Source organism: Adiantum capillus-veneris, chromosome 13 (genome assembly GCF_014529385.1).
Source record: "Adiantum capillus-veneris isolate H3 chromosome 13, ASM1452938v2, whole genome shotgun sequence".
Taxonomy (NCBI): Eukaryota; Viridiplantae; Streptophyta; class Polypodiopsida; order Polypodiales; family Pteridaceae; genus Adiantum; species Adiantum capillus-veneris.
Genome location: NC_140943.1, coordinates 83,446,092 through 83,461,356, shown reverse-complemented (window position 1 = coordinate 83,461,356; position 15,265 = coordinate 83,446,092). Strand labels below are relative to the sequence as shown.

At 45.0% G+C, this 15,265-nt stretch overlaps 1 protein-coding gene across 3 annotated transcripts in view; it reads right to left on the bottom strand.

Moving 5' to 3' along the window:
- LOC147444360 (UNC-50 family protein) overlaps positions 1 to 15,265 on the bottom strand; it is a 47,635-nt gene that overhangs the window by 31,775 nt on the left and 595 nt on the right. The gene's annotated exons all lie outside the window — the stretch shown is intronic.

Below are 15,265 nucleotides of genomic sequence, written 5' to 3'. Positions count from 1 at the left end.
ATACTCTCTGGGGTGGAATTTCGCCACTCTGTGTCGCGTGTCGTCTCTCTCTCTCAATTCGGTTGTTATTGTAGTGCTAAAAGTTTGTTCAGTCTGTTCTTTTCTATTGGCACGTGGTGCTCGTCTTGTGACAGTGGTATCAGAGCATCAGGCGTGTGCTTTTCTGAAAGCATACCGGTCCCACCAAAGAGCAGACAGAGCAAGATCGCACTTCCAAAGCTCATTGGAAATTTTAGCTTCGTGCTCCGACCTTGGACTTATAAGGCACTGCCACCCTTACTTCATCGCGCATCGGGCGCGCTATCGTCTTCACCGCTCATGTCTTACAGGGCATAAGCCATTGAGATCACTTGCAAGAGAAGGATCCAAGATTTGTTTCGAGCTGCTGCTTTTCTCAGAGACAGTACCATGCAGATGTTGATAGCTACCAAGCACCATACTCCAAGGACTTGGCAAGCTTTCAAGAAAATTTTGCCCGAAGTTATATGGTTTCTAACATCTTCCTTCCGAGTGCAACTTCTGGCAGAGTGGGGTATCCTGAAATGCTTGCCATGGAAACCCTAGCAGATTATAACTTGAAATTTCTCGACATCTCTCAGTAGATGTCTCTTCACGAGCAGATGACCTTGGAGGTTTAGTACGATTGCTATCTTGGGACTACCATCGCCGCCAAAGAAACACCGTCTGTCCAAGAGCTGATGGACCATGCTGTGCTCGACTACGACCTTATGGAATGAATCTAACGCTAATTTTTCGTGCAGGTTTCAAGATGGAAAGTCAGTTGTCTTTTCGAGCTCGATCGATGTCGAGATTGCTTTTTAAGTTTGAAATCTGTTTGAGAACTTGTTTGGTGATCCTATTTGAAATTTGTTTGAAATGGATGGTATCTGTTTTGAACCTGTTTTGGTGCCAATTTGAATTGTTTGACTCTCGTTTTAATTCCGGTTTCATTAATTGGTGATTGTACTCTCGGGTGGAGAAGTGAGAAATATTGTTTTGGTATTGTTTGAACCTCGGAACAACGCAGGCCGATGCTTGGGGAGCCTTTCGTTGTATGTTTGAAAACCTCTGAACGATGCAAGCCGATGCCTGGGAAGCGTTTGGTTGTATGCTTGAACCTCCAAGCGACACAGATTGGGGTCTGGGGAGCGTTTGATTGTACAGTCCTCTGAGCTCATGGCCCGGACCTTTTTAAGTTATTTGCGGGGGGAGTGACAAGGTAGTCGTTGAGTAGCTTCATACCGCAGGCCGTTTGTCTCGGGGGAGTGCTCAACGGCGCTGTTTGTTGTGTCTTGTAACATGCATATGTAAGCATTTGTGTTGCATTGTGATGTGCCAATTACTGAATATTCCTAATTGGATGAGATTGCATGGGTATGTAATTTTAGTGCATCAAGACACCCGTGGAAGATCGGTACGGTCTGGGTTTGATGGCTAACGCCGGAATATCAAGAGTTCCGATCTGGACGAAAGGAGAAGCTAACTCCTTGATCAAAAGAGTCGAAAGGAGAAGCTAACTCCTTGATCAAAACAACCGAAAGGAGAAGCTAACTCCTTAACAAAAAGAGCAAACTGAATGTCCCTCGGAATGACCCTCGAAATTTTTATTTTTTTGAGCTAACTTGAGTTGTTTTACAGATATGCTTCTTTCAAGTAGGGGAGATGTCACAAATTGTTGACACATCATAGAATGGAGCCAGCTTACAGATGCCGGCCGAGGGGCCTAAACCCTAGCAGAAGCAAAAGCAACAGAAGAAGCAGCAACAGATTTTTGAAAAATGTGCTCGCTGCTGACGTGGCAGGCTATACGGATTTCCGCGTTTTGCGTTGGCTAATGACATGGCAGTTATACGGATTTCTTGATTTACGCTGGCAATTTTTTGGGCATTGCTTTTGGATCAACTGTTTTTGAGTTTGAAGGCTTTTCACTGTAAACTGCTTTTGGGGCCTAGGGCCTTCAAATATGAGGCCATGGGCTCATTCTCTAGCATGCTTCCCACAGAAGGTGCAGAGTCTCAAGTACCGGCTTGTATTGTGTTAACGCAATATAAAGAAATACCGAAAGGGGCGCCAAGGTTGGGGCCAATACTCTCTGGGGTGGAATTTCTCCACTCCGTGTCGCGTGTCGTCTCTCTCTCTCTCTCAGTTCAGTTGTTATTGAAGTGCTAAAAGCCTGTTCAGTCTGTTCTTTTCTATTGGCACGTGGTGCCCGGCTTGTGACATGTACCCTTGTTCCCCGCAACCAAAACACTTCCCCTCTTTGAGATAGTTAGCCCTTTCTCGAAGAGTCAATCGGGCTCGTGTATCCTTCTTTTCCTGGGAACTCTTTTTCTTTCTACTTTCATTGTTGGAGGTTTGTCGCTCCTTTGAGTCAAGATTTCATCAGTGGGGTAAGTCAAATTCCCCGAAAGTATCAAGAAACCTTGTTTCGCATGACCCATTAATTCTTAAATAGAATCCGACTTTTGTTCAAGGCAGTAATCTCGGAACTCTGTAGGGAGTCCGCAGCAAAACCGCTCAATATGTTCCTTAAAGGTTACCTTCTTAAATGAAGATGTTGGTAGAAAAGAGTCCCAAAATCTCTCGCAATAAGCGTCCAAAGAATCTCCCTTGGTCATCCAAAGATGGTTCCAAGCGGTTCGTGTTCGTACTCCTGGGTCAGCCAAGAAGAAATAAAGAGCCGTTTGAATTTCAACCACTTGACTGGAGCTTCTTTCCTCAGAAGTAGAGTGGACCACCATGTTCGAGCATTTCCTTTTAGGCAAGATACATCCCTCCTAATCTTGGAGTGCTCTGAGTAGTGCCCTCCAAAGAAGGCTATGTCAAAATGCTGGATGAAGGCCAAAGCCCTCGGAGCATCTCGGAATCCAAAAAAGGATTCAAATTTTATCAATTGTCCACCTTCTTTAAATTCCTTTGTCTTCTTGCTCTTGTCTTTGAGGAAGCTGTATTGGTTAGCTCTGTAGAAGTGCTTCTTCTTCGCATAAAACATGTGGTCATCGGAACCCGAACAGCACTCCTCCGTAGAGCTATCAGAAACTGGTCGGAATCTCAGTTTCTTTGCCTTTTTCTTGCTCTTTCCGAACCTTTGCTTTTTTGCTTCGCTTTTTGCCCGTTCTGTCCTCCTCGCTCAAGTCGGAAGAGCTAGAACTGTCAAAAGAGGAGGAAGAACTGGGTAGTCCTCCAAAACGCACACGCTTCTTCTGCTTTCTTGTAGATGCAAAAGAAGACTGACGGCCCAAGTAACCAGGGTAGTCAGCCCCTTCTTGCGCTTCTTCAATTGCTTTTTCGATTAATTCTTCGTCTTCAAAAGCTGACTGATCTGGGTCCGAACCATCTCTTGAAGTTCTTGTTCAGTAAACATCCTTGAAGAAGGAGGTTTCTGCTGGCCCGTACGGCGTACTCATCTTCTCTTAAGTCGTTTAAATCTTCTACGTTGTCTCCTCCCGCCTCAATGGTTGCAGAAGAGGTCGGATGATTATTTTTGGAATCCATAAGTGTCGCGAGAAAAGGGATCAGATTTCTCGGTAGAAGAGAAATCGGTCGTGCTCTGATACCACCGTAATAGACTTGGACACCCCAAGTCAAGATTCTATCGCGACACAGCAGAGATTCACTTCAAAACACTTCACAAATCAGAAGAGTCGACACGGCCCGGCGTAGTTCCGAGCCAAGAGATACTGGGCCCAAAGACTGGCGCCCCTTTCGGTATTTCTTTTATATTAATCTTTGAGCAAACTACTACCAACCCACAGGTGCTCGCTCTCAGACTCTACGTCCAGATTCTCTGCAGAGTGAGCCTCTTGGGTTAATTATAAAGATTTACAAGGGTTGCTAAAAGCAGAACCCCAAAAGCATTGAACTCAAAAGCAATGGCTCCAAAAAGCCTCGTTGATTAAAATCTCCCCACAAAAGCAATCAGCGTAAGCTGCGGAAATCTGTACTGCCAGTCAGCATAAAAAGCGAAAATCCGTATGCATTGCCACGTCAATGGCCAGTCAACGCTTTTTTCTGGGCGTTCGTACTGTCAGTGCGAATTAAAGGATTCCGTGCACTGCCACGTCAGCCCAAGCCCACGTCAGCATGTGTGTGTCCAGGCACTGCCACGTCATCAATTTGTGACAAAGTGATTCGGCAGTTCTTCGGTAAATTCAAGAACCATTCTGTTCTTTCAATGCCTTTTTAGGGCACTTCACGGAGATATGTCCATGTTCCCCGCATCCAAAGCACTTCCCCTCCTTGATAAGCAAGCTCTCTCCTGCGGAGTAAGCTTGGGTCGTGCATCCTTCCTTTCTGGGTTGCTCTCTCTCTTTCTACTTTCATTCGTTGAAGTCTGTTCGGCTCGTTGTGTCATGACCTCATCGGTGGGGTAGGTCAGACTGCCAAAGTGAATGGCAAAGCCCCATTTCACATGACTCGTCAACTCCTGAATAGAAGTTGACTTCTGTTCCAAGCAGTGATCTCGGATCTCTGTAGGTAGACCCAAGGTAAACCGCTCAATCTGTTCTCTAAACAAGATCTTCTTGAATGAAGAGGCGGGTAGAAAAGAGCTCCAGAATATCTCGCAATAAGCGTCCACTGTATCTCTCTTGGTCATCCAAAGATGGTTCCAAGCAGCTCGTATATCGCGTTCATACTCGAGTCAATCAAGAAGAAATAAAAAGCTTCTTAAATTTCAGTCATTTAACTGGCGCAGTCTTGTTTAAAAGAAGTGTGGACCACCAAGTTCGAGCATTCCCCTTAAAATAAGAGGCAACTCTCCGAATCTTGGAGTGCTCTGAGTAGCATCCTCCCACGAAAGCGATGTCAAACTGCTGTATAAAAGACAAAGCCTTCCAAGCATCTTTATACCCTGAAAAAGTTTCAAATTTGATCAACTGTCTACCTTCCTTAAACTCTCGGACTTTCTTGCTTTTTTCTTCAAGAAAGTCATACTGGTTGGCTTTATAAAAATGCTTCTTGTTCGCATAAAAGTTGCCGTCAGAGTCTGAACTGTCTGTAGACGAGTCCTCTGTAGAACTATCACTCAATGGGCGAGATTTAGACTTCTTTACCTTTTTCTTGCCCTTTCCGAAGCGTTGTTTCTTGCTTCGCTTTTTGCCTTTTCTGTCTTCTTCGCTCGAATCTGAAGAGCTAGAAGAACAGTCAAAAGAAGAAGAAAAGGAAGCTCCTTCAAATCGAACACGCTTCTTCTATTTTTTTGCCTTATCAAATGTCGACTGACGACCCAAATAACCCGGGAAGTCAGTGCCTTTCTTCTTTATTTGCCGTGCTTTTTAGCTTTGTTCTGCGCGTCAAAATGCTGAGCAATCCGTCCATCAACCACCTCTTCTAATTCCTTCTCTGAATATGTCTTGTGAGCAGAAGGTTTCTTGAGAGCGGGTTTCAAGGGTGGTGGTGTGGTTTTCTGCCACTGCTCATGCACTTCCTGAAAAGAAGTCTCGCTCATATATTTTGCCAATTTTGGTTCCTTCGCAAAACTGAGCATCATCTTTGTTGCATCGTCGATCAATTGACGACGCTTCATCTCTCGTTGCTCCGCCTGAGTAGGCCGAGGCGGGCCACACTCTGCCGGAATCTTCGTTGTGATCTTGTCCGCATCTCCGGATGCAGAGGGAGTCGACTGATCCTTGCATGAAGCCATAGGTGCCGCGGGAAAAAAAAAAATTGGGATCGGATTTCCCGTAGAAGAGAAATCGGTCGTGCTGCTCTGATACCACTGTAACAGACTTGGACACTCCAAGTCAAGAATCAATCGCGACAGCGCCAAATAACCACTTCAAAACAGATCACAGTTCACAATAGATTTGCACTGGCCCGGCACAGTTCCGTGCCTAGAGATATTGGCCCCAAAGACTGGCGCCCCTTTCAGTATTTCTTTTTGTATTAATCAGTGTACAAGAGTGGATCGGGTCTCACTCTCAGACTCTGCATCTAGATGCTCTGCAGAGTGGGAGCCCAATCCACATATTTAATGTTTACAAGGGATGCCAAAAGCAGAGCCCCAAAAGCTTCAATTCAAAAGCCTAAAAAAATAAAGCAGAGTTTCTTTCTCTCTCACAAGCTCTCTGGAGCTTCAAAATAAAGCAGTATTTTCTGTCTCTATCTCAAATTGCGTCGCTAGAAAGCATCATTCACGCCGCAATTTCCGGAAAGCTGACGTACGATGACACGTCATCATGTCGACGCTTTTTCTGGGATTCAGCCCTGTTGCCATTAGGGTTAGGGTTAGGGTTTCTGGCAGGTTTTAGGGTTTGCATGTTTTAGGGTTAGGGTTAGGGTTTTTGCAGATTTTAGGGTTTGCAGGTTTTAGGGTTAGGGTTTCTATTTTAGGGTTTTCAGCAACAGTTAAGGTTTCGGCTCTCGGGCAAACATGTCATCACTTTGTGACATCTTCTACTCCGATAGATCCCCGAACTCAACAAGGTTGAATCTGGTGCAGAGGGATTGCACAAGAGGGGAGTCACTCCGCTCCTTTGTCAACACATTACCTCGATTGAATAAGGTCACTGATGTCCCCTTTGGGTTTCAGGGATACTGCGGGCTGACAGTATTCTGTTGTATGACTTTACGAAACGAAATTCCTGAAATTGAATATGATTGATTTGTACTCTCATTTGACTTGTTTGAGTGCAGGAATTGAAAGACAAAATGACTGCACCATTTCAGTCCCATAAATCTCTATAAATTGATCGCAATAAGGATTAGTTAATCCGGCATCAATGAGGTCCGGGATGGATCTAGATGCGGTTACTAAATACGTTGCTGGCAATCATGGTCTGAGATTTGGAATGAATTTTTCTGTGATTGATTTGTCATGTGATGATGTCAGGTGATGTGACTGTCGTCTTTGTACAAGTACTAGATGTGTTGGGTCTAGTGCGTCGATACTTAGAGTCGGTGTCTACTGAGTTGATTTATGGCCTCTGTCTGTTTTGTAGGCGTAATCGAGGGCGATTACAATTCTTTCAAGAAGGGGGTATGTCAAAAACTGATGACGTGTTAGCCTCAGTGCTGACCTGGAAGAACTGTACGAACGGCTGACGTTGTCATGGATGCTTGAGAGCCAATCACTGCCTGCATCATCAACTGTGTCATCGCCTACAACGCTCTAGAAGAATCTAGCAAGATCTAGAAGATTTTAGAAGGTTCTATAAGTATCAAGGAGATTCTAGAAGTTTCTAGAAGCTTGGAGAAGATTTCGAAAGAATCTAGAAGTTTCTGAAAAGCTCTAGAAAGTTGAAGAAGGATCTAGAAGGATCTAGAAGATTCTGACCCCCTCAAGAAGAACCTAGAAAGTTCTAACCTCCTCAAATAGAACCTAGAAAGCTCCTCCTCAAGCACTAGTATAAATAGGGGTCTTGGGCCACAAGCCCCTCAGTCTTGCCAACACCAGTTGTGAGGCTCCTATGAGCAAATCCCTGTTCTAGTTCTTATGTTCAAGTCTTGTCCTTGCAATCAAGCCTTGTCTTGTACTCAAGTCATGTAATCCAAGTCTTGTATCTGGCTCTCTTAATAAAGTATTAAGTCTTGTAATCAATATTAAGCTTATCATCAAGTCCAAGTTCTTGTACATTGTGAGCGCCTCCTCTTGCTCTGTTCTAGCTCTATACGCGCTCGTAACAGTTTGGCAAAACTACCATCTCTTAATCTTCTCAAGCCATCATGGAGCCGACGATGGAAGGTGTCATCAACGCATTGCAAAGCATTCAAGCTCAATTACAAGAACTTCGCGAGAGTAACGCTCAACTTCAAGCAGGGCAACCCCTAATCTTGGGACCGGCGTTGCAAGATCTTGAACGTCAAATTCAAGAGCTTCAAGAGACAAGCACACATCAAGCACAAGCTGCAAGATCCAGCTATTCTCAACAACATAAGAAGGAGCCGAAGGTCAGCATGCCTGAAAAATTTGATGGGACTAGATCAAAGTTTAGAGGTTTTCTCCAACAAGTGCGTCTCTTCATTCGAATGCAACGAGAGTGTTATCCAGATGATGCCTCTCAAGTAGGCCTTATTGGGACCCTCCTCTCAGGTACGGCTCTCTCTTGGTTTGCTCCCTTATCTCCTCTCCTTCATGACTTTTAAGGAGAGGAGATTCTCGGGAACGGCTCTCTTGGTTTGCTCCCTTGTGGGGATTAAAGGGTGGCGTAAAAGATCTTTTATTGACTATGCAAAAGGTTCACACACTAAGCAAGTTCATCTCTCAAGCAATAGAATGTGATAATCAAGTATTTGAGAGACGACAAGAGAGGCGTCTTGGGGCACCATTGCGATCCCAAACAGAAGTGACACATGATGGCTACAAACCTCAATAGGGCCATGAATCAAGCATTGAGCCCATGCAAATTGATTCAACACGGTTTCAACCTCTCTCAACCCCCGAGAAGCAAAGGCGACGCATTAATGGCTTATGTATGTATTGCTGAGAGCAGGGGCACATTGTTCAACGGTGACTAAGGAAGAGAAGGATGAAGGTTCATGGTGCAACGGCCTCAACGTGTTCGGAAAACATGGACATCCAACCTCAATAGAGACCAATCGGTTGGACAAAAGACAAGCAAAAGAAGGTCTCTTTCTTCCCGCTGATTCCACTATGCTACCAGTCAAGATCCATATGCCAGGTAGGCACATGGATTGTGAAGCATTACTAGATTCATGCGCAACGGCGTGCTTCATGGACAAAGAATTTGCAAAAGAACAAGGCATACCACTTGTCTAATCCAGCAATTGTAGAAGTCATTGATGATCGTCCCCTCGCTTCAAGGATGTCAGGTATGAAACTCGCCCCATAGAAGTAACATTGAAGGAGCATGTTTCAAGAATAGCGTTCAATATCATACAAAGCCCAAGTAGTCCAACTGTTATTGAGCTACCGTGGCTTGAATTACATAATCCTAACACCGATTGGAGGGCTCGGAGATTGAACCACAAGAAGGGAAGGCAGGCTTGTATATCTTGGAGCCAAGGTCTTCATGCGTGCAACCAAAAAGTATCCAACTTTCATGATATTTGCAACACCGACTGACACGTCGACAACAAAAATCATGGAGACATTGCCACGTCAATATCAAGATTACAATGATGTTTTTGAGAAGAAGAATGCAGACCTCTTACCGGAGCATCGACCCTATGATTGTACTATAGAGCTTCAGAAGGGAACCCAACCCCCTTTTGGCCCAATATACAAGCTATCTCAAGATGAATTGGCAGAATTACGAAAAAATATTGATAAGAAACTTGTAAGGGGTTCATACGGCATTCAAAGTCCCGCCCCTGCAAAGTCCCCAGCAGGAGCTCCAATACTCTTTGTAAAAAAGAAGGATGGAACTCTCCAAATGTGCGTGGATTATAGGGACCTGAATAAGATCACCGTCAAGAATCGCTATCCCCTTCCCTTGATTCCAGAGCTTCTTCAGCGCCTTGGCAAGGCAAGAATATTTACAAAAATTAGACCTTCGTGGTGCTTACAACCTAGTCAGAATCAAAGAAGGTGATGAATGGAAGACATCCTTTCGCACAAGGTATGGCCACTTTGAATATACCATCATGCCATTTGGTCTCACAAATACCCCATCAGTTTTTCAACATTTAATGAACGACATCTTTCGGGAGTATTTGGATTATTTTGTGGTGATGATATCTTTATATTTTCCAAGGATCAAGAAGAGCATGAGCACCATGTACGTTTAGTGCTTGAAAAACTTAGTGCATCAAGGTTATATGCAAAGTTGGAGAAGTTCTCTTTTCATCAATCTAAGGTGGAATTTCTTGGTTATGTTATCTCTGAAAAGGGAATCTCCATGGATCCAAAGAAGGTTCAAACCATCCTTTATTGGGAGACACCCACCTTGGTAAGAGATGTTCAATGTTTCCTCGGATTTGCAAATTTCTATCGTATCTTTATCCACGGATACTCCAAGGTGGTTACAGCACTCACAAGGTTGATAGGCCATAATAAGTTTGTTTGGGACTCAGAGGCCGAGAAAGCTTTTCAGACTCTCAAGCAAGCTTTCACGACCGCACCCATTCTAATTCACGCAGATCCTACAAAGCCTTTCATCCTAGAAACAGACGCTTCAGATTTTGCGGCGCTATTCTATCCCACGTAGGTGAGGATGGTCGAGTACATCCAGTGGCTTTTCATTCCCGCAAGTTCTCAACTGCAGAAATCAATTATGAAATCCATAACAAAGAGCTCTTAGCAATCATCGACTCCTTCCACACTTGGCGTCACCTACTTGAAGGAGCTCCTCATAAGATCACTGTCTATACAGATCACAAGAATTTGGAATACTCCATGGCATCCCACGTTTTGAATCGTCGCCAAGCCAGGTGGAATGGTATCCTATCAAGGTTTGATTTTCTTATCTCCTATAGGCCTGGCCGTCAACAAGGTAAGCCAGATGCCTTATCAAGAAGATCCTACCTTGCACCTAGCGAAGGCGACGCGGCATTTGATCAACAAGAGTCAATGACTTTGAAACTTGAGCAGCTTAAGCTAAACGCCACCATAAGCCAAGCTCCTGAAGATTCTACTTTTCTTTTTAAGGTGAAGACGCAAAATGCAAAGAACCCACTTGCTCAAAATATTAAATACAAGGACAAGGGGTTAATGAGGACTTTCAAGAAATTGATAGACTAATTTACTATAAGGGTCTTCTCTATATTCCGCCCGGACAAACACGCTTGGAGGTACTTCAACAACAGCATGATCTTCCATCAGCGGGGCATTTTAGGGTTAATAAGACAATTGAGCTTCTCTCCCGTGACTTTTGGTGGCCTCAAATGTGGAAGCTTGTCAAGGAGTACGTAGGCACTTGTGACACTTGCAATAGATCAAAGGCCCCTCGTCTTCGTCCTCATGGGTTACTCCATCCCTTGCCCATTCCAAGCAAACCATGGTCATCCATCTCCATGGATTTCATTGTAGAGCTACCCTTGTCACAAGGATTTGACTCCATTTTAGTAGTCGTGGGTCGGCTTACAAAAATGGCACACTTTATACCAACCACTAAAACCATCACCGACGAAGGTACGGTGTCACGGGGATGTGGCAACTGTTAACTATGTCACGAGGACGCGGCAACTGCTAACTTTAGTTGTTGGTTTCTTTCCAAGGGGTTTTGTTTTGTTTTTGAGACCCTCTTCTTGAAGTAGCAAACGGTCGGACATTGCATGGCCAATGTGAACGGTAGTTTCACCCGCAGATGGGTAGTGGTCGGCACTGGAATTCGTATGGTAAGAGGATGTCTAAGCTCAGAGCAAGATCATACAGGTCCCCCCGTCGCACTTAGCAAGTTGGTGGATACTAGGAAGTGAACTCAATTAAGGCATAAAGTCAAGGTGGGACTACCAACAAAAAGTATCCGACAGTTGGGCCACATTGCACTTTTGGATGCGGTCCCAATGAGGATAGATGGTCAGAAGACCAATGGAAGCCCAACGGAAGCATCTCCTAAAATTTAGGGAACTGCTATTTTGGGTCGTGAAATGTGTTCGCGTCATTACCTCCGGTATGACTAGGGGAACATTTTACAACTCTGCCAAGAAGTCAACTGGGCAACCGGTCAGGATATTTTTAAGCGGCGAACCCGAAACGGGCAAATGCTTGTAAATGTGCCAAGTGTCAGTTTTTCATGGACTTTCCTCCTACAGAAAAATGGGCGCTGATTTTTAAGCTGGGAGAGGCCTCATTTCAGCTTTTGTCACAGGTTAAGAGCTATGGAGTGCTTCCTTTCCCTCTCATGTACAGTGTGGTGCTAGGAGTGATGCCCTGCACACTACAAACTGCTCTCTCTCCCCTACGTGCAGTTATGTGATGCCCCACAAGAGGGCTCCTCATTTGACTGATGTACAGCTGTGTGGGTTCATGCTTTTGTGCTGAGGCAAGAGCCTCCTTGAGCAGGAACAGGGGTAGCTAGCTGCTACTCCAAAGCAGGCACTGGTGAGGGTCATAACCTCACCATACAGGTGCAAAATCAGCGCTGTGTATGCACTGTAATTTTACTGTTTTTCAGCCATACAGACGCCAGAACCTTTGGGAATCGCGCCCCACTGGCAGAGGACAGTTAGGGGACTGTTTGGGGCTGAAAACAGGGCAAAAACCAGTAAATACAGCGTGCTGAATTTACTGTTTTTGGGCAGGAGTCAGAGGGTATACACCATTAGAAGCGAGTTCCAGCAGGGGAATTGGTTTCGCGCAAGTTTTGGGGCTGTTATGCTGCCGAAATTTGGCCAAAACAGGCGGTCTCTAGTGGGATACAGTCAAAGGATTCCCAGGACTCTTCTTTGTACTTTACCCTCCTAAAGAATAAAGAAATACCGAAAGGGGCGCCAATTTTGGGGCCTACAGGTTGTCGGCGTCTGCTCGGAGCATTCTAGCTTCCGAGCCGTGTGTGTGATTAAGTGTTAATTCCCGTTACAGGTCATCTTTGCAAAGTGCTCTGTGTGTGTGACTAAAGTAAAGAATTTCGGGTGAAAGCCAACGCCTACCGCCCTACGGGCCGGTTTCATACGGCCAAACAATTTCTACAGCATATCTATCGTTATCACGGATTACCGGATGACATATTTTCTAATCGAGGCCCACAATTCATCTCGAGCTTTTGGAAAAGCTTATTCAAGCTACTCGGAGTACAAATCAACCTCTCCTCAGCCAATCACCCACAAAGTGATGGACAAACAGAGAGAGTAAATCAAGTTTTAGAACAATATCTCCGTTGTACTATCAATTATCACCAGAATAATTGGGTCGAGCTCCTACCGCTAGCAGAATTGTCCTACAGTAACAGTTTTCGTGCCTCCACCTGTCACACTCTATTCTTTGCTAATTATGGTCAACATCCCAACAAGATATCCACAGGCCCCATCAAGTCAAGAATCCAACTGTTGTTCATCTTGCACAACAATTATCTGCAATTCACAAAGAACTTACAATTCATATCAAAGAAGCTCAATCCAAGTATAAGGAAAGTGCAGATCTACATCGCATGCAGCGTCCAAAATACAAAGAAGGCTCCGCCGGTATGATCTGCGTTCATCTCGTCCCTGTGAAAAGCTCGATTATCGAAGGCTTGGCCCGTTTAAGATTATCCGTCAAGTCAATCCAGTCACCTATCGACTCCAGTTGCCCTCATCCATGAAAATCCATCCGGTCTTTCATGTCTCAGTCCTAGAACCGTGTCACACATCTCAGATCCCAAGAAGAGCCCTACAACCACCTCCTTCGGTTGAGATTCAAGGACATGACGAATATGAGGTCGAGAAAGTCCTAGATTCTCGAGTTTCGCGTGGCAGGTTACAATACTCGGTGCATTGGAAAGGCTATGATGTCAGTGAACGAATGTGGGAACCAGCACACAATCTTCAGCATGCATCTCTCAAAGTCCAAGAGTTCCATCAACAACAGCCATGGAAGCCCCAATCAAGGAACACCACCGTTCCTCTAGAACTCGTCGCTGGAGGAGGGGGTAATGTCATGGATGCTTGAGAGTCAGTCGCAGCCTGCATCATCGCCTGTGTCATCGCCTGCAAGGCTCTAGAAGAATCTAGCAGGACCTAGAAGATTCTAGAAGGTTCTATAAGTATCAAGGAGATTCTAGAAGTTTCTAGAAGCTTGGAGAAGAATCCAGAAGAATCTAGAAGTTTCTGGAAAGCTCTAGAAAGTTGAAGAAGGTTCTAGAAGGACTAGAAGTATCAAGAAAGTTCTAGAAGATTCTAACCCCCTCAAGAAGAACCTAGAAAGTTCTAACCTCCTCAAGTAGAAACTAGAAAGTTCTAACCTCCTCACGCACTAGTATAAATAGGGGTCTTGGGCCACAAGCCCCTCAGTCTTGCCAACACCACTTGTGAGGCTCCTATGAGCAAATCCCTGTTCTAGTTCTTATGTTCAAGTCTTGTCCTTGCAATCAAGCCTTGTCTTGTACTCAAGTCATGTAATCCAAGTCTTGTATCTAGCTCTCTTAATAAAGTATTAAATCTTGTAATCAATATTAAGCTTATCATCAAGTCCAAGTTCTTGTACATTGTGAGCGCCTCCTCTTGCTTTGTTCTAGCTCTATACGCGCTCGGAACTCCGCCAGGCCGTGTCGACTCTCTCTCTCTTTCTATTAAAGTTCAGTAATTATGAAGTTTCTATACGTGTGTTGCTATTGATTTCTCGCTTGGAGTGTCCAAGCCGGTTACACAAGACCACTGATTCAGCCTCCGCATGGGCACCAGCCCTAACATGCTCTAAGGAAAAGCACCATTGCATCTCCTGGCAAAAAGGGCAGATCTAGAAAGAGAGAAACCAATACATGAAGGCTGCCTGTATGATACTGCCCTCCTGATGCTACAACAGCCTCAGCTATCCATGCACATAGACCAGATGTATGAGTTCGCCAAAGAAGTGATGCCCCGAGAATACAAGTGTTACAACACTCCCATCGCCCTGTGATGAATGCTGTTCCCAAGCTCTGCAAGCACTGCCATGAAACCGCCTCTGGCTGCCATTAAAAACGCAAAGGAGAGGGCTGCAGAAAACGCAGATCCCCTCCCCCCCCCCAAAAAAGACTGGATCCCCTAGGGCTGCCCGAAAAGGGCACTCTTCTCAGCTGAATGCTATATCTAAAAGGTGACCCCCCGGTGTCTAGATATAGGCCTCCTCCCAAGCTGCCCGACCACATCTTTGCCCCCCATAACATGGTAAAGTCCCATAAATGAGAAAATGGGGAGAGAAAGGGCTAAACAGCCCCCTAGGACTCTAGGAAGGCACAAGGCCACCTGGCATAAATACCGTAGGCCTGCAAAAGACACTATGGCCATGGAAAGAGCCAAAACCCAAGGTTACGCACGGCTAGAAATATTCCGAACTGAGAAATACTACCTCACTCCAGCCCGGCACAGCCACACAACAGCAGCGAGAAGGGTGGGGCCAATCTGTAGATCCCTCACTCCCTACACCTGTCCTTGGGAGATATCAGGACCCACTGACCGACTCCAGAGAGATGCCACACTCTAATGACTACAGCCTTCTGACATCTTATTTACAAAATTCCATGATGAGCACATTGGCTTACGCAAAGATCGTGACTAAGTGTTGTTTCTAGCTCTGCATATGTTGCTCCTTTGTTGAGGAATATTGAATATATTTTTGTTGCTTGGAAGTAGGAGTTCGGCCCTAAGTTGAGAAACACTGAAATATAGCATGCCCTCAGCCATTTTCCGTGATTTCCTAAATATAAATGACCAGTGACACCATGAAAGAAAGCTCTACGTTCAATGT